The 6887-nt window shown below is 41.5% G+C and overlaps 1 non-coding gene across 1 annotated transcript; it reads left to right on the top strand.

Moving 5' to 3' along the window:
* The first annotated feature begins 4025 nt into the window (after positions 1-4025).
* On the top strand, positions 4026-4133 carry LOC112700207 (small nucleolar RNA R71). Its single transcript, XR_003153121.1, has one exon. It is a non-coding gene; the product is annotated as a small nucleolar RNA R71 (small nucleolar RNA).
* The last annotated feature ends 2754 nt before the right edge of the window (positions 4134-6887 follow it).

A 6887-nucleotide genomic window follows, 5' to 3' on the forward strand; every position in this document is an offset into this window, starting at 1 on the left:
CCTCAGTAACATGTCTCCTTTTTCATCATTCTTTCAAGAGCCAACATTCATGAACCACAAATTCAAGATACATATGCACTGTTTAAGCATACATTCAGAGAACAAAAATATTGCCACCACATCAAAATAATTAAATTGTTATAAAATTCAAAATTCATGCAATTCTTCCTTTTTCAATTAAGCACATTTTTTTATTCAAGAAAGGTGATGGATTCATAGGACATTCAAAACTTTAAGGCATAGACACTAAGACACTAATGATCACAAGACACAAACATGGATAAACATAAGCATAAAATTCGAAAAACAGAAGAATAAAGAACAAGGAAATCAAGGAACGGGTCCACCTTAGTGATGGCGGCTCTCTCTTGCTCTTGAAGATCCTATGGAGTGCTTGAGCTCCTCAATGTCTCTTCCTTGTCTTTGTTGCTCCTCCCTCATGATTCTTTGATCTTCTCTAATCTCATGAAGGATGATGGAGTGTTCTTGATGCTCCACCCTTAGTTGTCCCATGTTGGAACTCAACTCTCCTAGGGAGGTATTTAGTTGCTCCCAATAGTCTTGTGGAGGAAAGTGCATCCCTTGAGGAATCTCAGGGATCTCATGATGAGTGGGGTCTCTTGTGTACTCCATCCTCTTCTTAGTGATGGGCTTATCCTCATCAATGGGGATGTCTCCCTCTATGTCAACTCCAACTGAATAACAGAGGTGACAAATGAGATGAGGAAAGGCTAACCTTGCCAAGGTGGAGGTCTTGTCCGCCACCTTATAGAGTTCTTGGGCTATAACCTCATGAACCTCTATTTCTTCTCCAATCATGATGCTATGGATCATGATAGCCCGATCTATGGTAACTTCGGACCGGTTGCTAGTGGGAATGATTGAGCGTTGTATGAACTCTAACCATCCTCTAGCCACGGGCTTGAGGTCATGCCTTCTCAATTGGACCGGCTTTCCCCTTGAATCTTGCTTCCATTGTGCGCCCTCTTCACATATGACTGTGAGGACTTGGTCCAACCTTTGATCAAAGTTGACCCTTCTAGTGTAAGGATGCTCATCTCCTTGCATCATAGGCAAGTTGAACGCCACCCTCACACTCTCCGGACTAAAATCCAAGTATTTCCCCCGAACCATAGTGAGATAGTTCTTTGGATTCGGGTTCACACTTTGGTCATGGTTCTTGGTGATCCATGCATTGGCATAGAACTCTTGAACCATCAAGATTCCGACTTGTTGAATGGGGTTGGTAAGAACTTCCCAACCTCTTCTTCGGATCTCATGTCGGATCTCCGGATATTCACCCTTTTTGAGTGAAAAGGGGACCTCGGGGATCACCTTCTTCAAGGCCACAACTTCATAGAAGTGGTCTTGATGCACCCTTGAGAGGAATCTATCCATCTCCCATGACTCGGAGGTGGAAGCTTTTGCCTTCCCTTTCCACTTTCTAGAGGTTTCTCCGGCCTTGGATGCCATAATGGTTATGGAAAAACGAAAAAAAAGCAACGCTTTTACCACACCAAACTTAAAATGTTTGCTCGTCCTCGAGCAAAAGAAGAAAGAAGAGAGTAGGAGAAGAAGAAATGAGGAAGAGGGAGATGGTGGTGTGTTCGGCCAAAGAGGGGGAGAAGTGGTGTTTAGGTTGTGTGAAAATGAAGGGTTGAAGAAGGGTATATATAGGAGAGAGGGGGGTAAAGGTTCGGCCATTATGGGTGGGTTTGGGAGGGAAAGTGGTTTGAATTTGAAGGGTGAGGTTGGTGGGGATTTATGGAGGATGGATGTGAGTGGTGAAGAGAAAGATGGGATTTGATAGGTGAAGGGTTTTTGGGGAAGAGGTGTTGAGGTGATTGGTGAATGGGGGAAGAAAAGAGAGAGTGATGGTAGGGTAGGTGGGGATCCTGTGGGGTCCACAGATCCTGTGGTGTCAAGGAAAAGTCATCCCTGCACCAAATAGCAAGAAAAAACACGTTTTGTGCCTTTTCTGGCGTTAAACGGCGTTTAACGCCAGGTTCTTGCTCTTTTCTGGCGTTTAACGCCAGTCTGGTGCCCCTTTCTGGCGTTAAACGCCCAGAATGGTGCCAGACTGGGCGTTAAACGCCCAACTGCTAGGCTTACTGGCGTTTAAACGCCAGCAGCATCTTCCTCCAGGGTGTGCTATTTTTCTTCCTGTTTTTCATTCTGTTTTTGCTTTTTTCATTGTTTTTGTGACTTCTTATGATCATCAACCTACAAAAAAGATAAAATAACAAAAGAAAATAATTAAGTATAAAACATTGGGTTGCCTCCCAACAAGCGCTTCTTTAATGTCATTAGCTTGACAGAGGGCTTCTCATGGAGCCTCAGAAATACTCAGAACCGTGTTGGAACCTCCCAACACCAAACTTAGAGTTTGAATGTGGGGGTTCAACACCAAACTTAGAGTTTGGTTGTGGCCTCCCAACACCAAACTTAGAGTTTGACTGTGGGGGCTCAGTTTGGCTCTGTTTTGAGAGAAGCTCTTCATGCTTCCTCTCCATGATGACAGAGGGATATCCTTGGGCCTTAAACACCAAGGATTCTTCATTCACTTGAATGATCAACTCTCCTCTATCAACATCAATCACAGCCCTTGCTGTGGCTAGGAAGGGTCTGCCAAGGATGATGGATTCATCCATGCACTTCCCAGTCTCTAGGACTATGAAATCAGTAGGGATGTAATGGTCTTCAACTTTTACCAGAACATCCTCTACAAGTCCATAGGCTTGTTTTCTTGAGTTGTCTGCCATCTCTAGTGAGATTTTTGCAGCTTGCACCTCAAAAATCCCTAACTTCTCCATTACAGAGAGGGGCATGAGGTTTACACTTGACCCTAAGTCACACAAGGCCTTCTTGAAGGTCATGGTGCCTATGGTACAAGGTATAGAAAACTTCCCAGGATCCTGCCTCTTTTGAGGCAGTTTCTGCCTAGACAAGTCATTCAGTTCTTTGGTGAGCAAAGGGGATTCATCCTCCCAAGTCTCATTTCCAAATAACTTGTCATTTAACTTCATGATTGCTCCAAGGTATTTAGCAACTTGCTCTTCAGTGACATACTCATCCTCTTCAGAGGAAGAATACTCATCAGAGCTCATGAATGGCAGAAGTAGGTCCAATGGAATCTCTATGGTCTCAGCTTGAGCCTCAGATTCCCACGGTTCCTCATTGGGGAACTCATTGGAGGCCAGTGGACGTCCAGTGAGGTCTTCCTCAGTGGCGTTCACTGCCTCTTCTTCCTCCCAGAATTCGGCCATGTTGATGGCCTTGCACTCTCCTTTTGGATTTTCTTCAGTATTGCTTGGGAGAGTGCTTGGAGGGAGTTCAGTAATTTTCTTGCTCAGCTGACCCACTTGTCCTTCCAAATTTCTGATGGAGGACCTTGTTTCAGTCATGAAACTTTGAGTGGTTTTGATTAGATCAGAGACCATAGTTGCTAAGTCAGAGGTATTCTGCTTAGAGCTCTCTGTCTGTTGCTGAGAAGATGATGGAAAAGGCTTGCTATTGCTAAATCTGTTTCTTCCACCATTATTGTTATTGAAACCTTGTTGAGGTCTCTGTTGATCCTTCCATGAAAGATTTGGATGATTCTTCCATGAAGAATTGTAGGTGTTTCCATAGGGTTCTCCCATGTAATTCACCTCTTCCATTGAAGGGTTCTCAGGATCATAAGCTTCTTCTTCAGATGAAGCTTCCTTAGTACTGCTTGGTGCATTTTGCATTCCAGACAGACTTTGAGAAATCATATTGACTTGTTGAGTCAATATTTTGTTCTGAGCCAATATGGCATTCAGAGTGTCAATCTCAAGAACTCCTTTCTTCTGACTAGTCCCATTGTTCACAGGATTTCTTTCAGAAGTGTACATGAATTGGTTATTTGCAACCATTTCAATCAGCTCTTGAGCCTCAGTAGGCGTCTTCTTCAAATGAAGAGATCCTCCAGAAGAGCTATCCAAAGACATCTTGGACAGTTCAGAGAGACCATCATAGAAAATACCTATGATGCTCCATTCAGAAAGCATATCAGTGGGGCACTTTCTGATCAATTGTTTGTATCTTTCCCAAGCTTCATAGAGGGATTCTCCTTCCTTCTGTCTGAAGGTTTGGACTTCCACTCTAAGCTTACTCAATTTTTGAGGTGGAAAGAACTTTGCCAATAAGGCATTGACTAGCTTTTCCCAAGAGTCCAGGCTTTCTTTAGGTTGGGAATCCAACCATGTTCTAGCTCTGTCTCTTACAGCAAAAGGGAATAGCATAAGTCTGTAGACCTCAGGGTCAACCCCATTAGTCTTAACAGTGTCACAGATTTGCAAGAACTCAGCTAAGAACTGATGAGGATCTTCCAATGGAAGTCCATGGAACTTGCAATTCTGTTGCATTAGAGAAACTAATTGAGGCTTAAGCTCAAAGTTGTTTGCTCCAATGGCAGGGATAGAGATGCTTCTCCCATAGAAGTCGGGAGTAGGTGCAGTAAAGTCACCCAGCACCTTCCTTGCATTGTTGGCATTGTTGTTGTTTTCGGCTGCCATGAGTTCTTCTTCCTTGAAGAATTCGGTCAGGTGCTCTAAAGAGAGTTGTGCTTTGGCTTCTCTTAGCTTTCTCTTCAAGGTCCTTTCAGGTTCAGGATCAGCCTCAACAAGAATGCCTTTGTCTTTGCTCCTGCTCATAAGAAAGAGAAGGGAACAAGAAAATGTGGAATCCTCTATGTCACAGTATAGAGATTCCTTTAGGTGTCAGAGGAAAAGAAGAGTAGAAGACAGAAGTAGAAAATTCGAACTTATCAGAGAAAATGGAGTTCGAATTTTGCATTAAGGGGTAGTGTTAGTCCATAAATAGAAGGATGTGAGAAGGAGGGAAGTCATTTTCGAAAATTAAGTGAAAAATTTTGAAAACATTTTTGAAAAGCATTACTTAATTTTCGAAAATGAAAATGGAAAAGAAATCAAGTGATTTTTGAAAAAGATTTTGAAATTAGAAATCAAAAAGATTTGATTGAAAACTATTTTGAAAAAGATGTGGTTAAGAAGATATGATTGATTAAAAAAAATGTGATTGAGAAGATATGATTTGAAAACATTTTAAAAAAGATTTTGATTTGAAAATTAAAAACTTGACTAACAAGAAAAGATATAATTCAATCATTAAACCTTTCTCAACAGAAAAGGCAACATACTTGAAATGTTGAATCAAATCATTAATTGATAGTAAGTATCCTTGAAAAAGGAAAGAAGTTAATTTTGAAAAAGATTTGATTGAAAAATTGATTTGAAAAAGATTTGATTTTGAAAAGATTTTGAAAACTTAGAAAAAAAATTGATTTGAAAACAAAATCTTCCCTTCTAGCCATCCTGGCGTTAAACGCCCAGAATGGTGCACATTCTGGCGTTTAACGCCCAAAATGCTACCCTTTTGGGCGTTAAACGCCCAACCAGGTACCCTAGCTGGCGTTTAAACGCCAGTCTGTCCTTCTTCACTGGGCGTTTTGAACGCCCAGCTTTTTCTGTGCAATTCCTCTGCTGTATGTTCTGAATCTTCAATTCTCTGTATTATTGACTTGAAAAGACACAAATTAAAAATATTTTTGGATTTTTGATAATAAGGACAAACCAAAATGCAACAAGAATCAAATAACAATGCATGCAAGACACCAAACTTAGCAGTTTGTATACTACTGACACTAACAAAATGAGAATGCAAATGAGACACACAAAACACTCAAGTCAATAGAATTCAAAGATCAGAGCAAGCAAATCATCAAGAACATCTTGAAGATCACCAAGATACATGAATGAATGCATGCAATTGATACCAAACTTAAGATGAGACACTAAACTCAAACAAGAAAATTTTTTTGGATTTTGTGATTTTGTAAAATTTTTTTGTGTTTTTCGAAAATTAAATGGAAAAAGATATCAAAATTCTTAATGAGAATTCCAGGAATCAGTGCAATGCTAGTCTAAGACTCCGGTCCAGGAATTAGACATGGCTTCACAGCCAGCCAAGCTTTCAAAGAAAGCTTCGGTCCAAAACACTAGACATGGCCAAAGGCCAGCCAAGCCTTAGCAGATCACTGCTCCAAAAGCAAGATTGATAAGAAATCAACAAGCTCTTGTGGTGATAATACTTTTTCACAACTCTCATAATCCCCGGTAATGGCTCCAAAAACGTGGTAGCTCAATACCATGGCATTACACAACTTCGCACAACTAACCAGCAAGTGCACTGGGTCGTCCAAGTAATAAACCTTACGTGAGTAAGGGTCGATCCCACGGAGATTGTTAGTATTGAAGCAAGCTATGGTCATCTTGTAAATCTTAGTCAGGCAAACTCAATTGTATATGGTGATGAACGAAAATAACATAAAGGTGAAGATAGAGATACTTATGTAATTCATTGGTAGGAACTTCAGATAAGCGCATGAAGATGCCTTCCCTTCCGTCTCTCTGCTTTCCTACTGCCTTCATCCAATCCTTCTTACTCCCTTCCATGGCAAGCTTAAGCAAGGGTTTCACCGTTGTCAGTGGCTACCTCCCATCCTCTCAGTGAAAGCGATTTGCATATGCTCTGTCACAGCATAGCGGAATTCATCTGTCGGTTCTCAATCAGGCCGGAATAGAATCCAGTGATTCTTTTGCGTCTGTCACTAACGCCCCGCCCTCAGGAGTTTGAAGCATGTCACAGTCATTCAGTCATTGAATCCTACTCAGAATACCACAGACAAGGTTAGACCTTCCGGATTCTCTTGAATGCCGCCATCAGTTCTCGCCTATACTACGAAGACTCTGATCTCACGGAATGGTTGGCTCGTTTGTCAGGCGAGCACTCGGTTGTCAGGCGATCAACCATGCATCGTGCAATCAGGAATCCAAGAGATATTC

The sequence above is a fragment of the Arachis hypogaea genome, chromosome 6, assembly GCF_003086295.3.
Source record: "Arachis hypogaea cultivar Tifrunner chromosome 6, arahy.Tifrunner.gnm2.J5K5, whole genome shotgun sequence".
NCBI classification, from domain to species: Eukaryota; Viridiplantae; Streptophyta; class Magnoliopsida; order Fabales; family Fabaceae; genus Arachis; species Arachis hypogaea.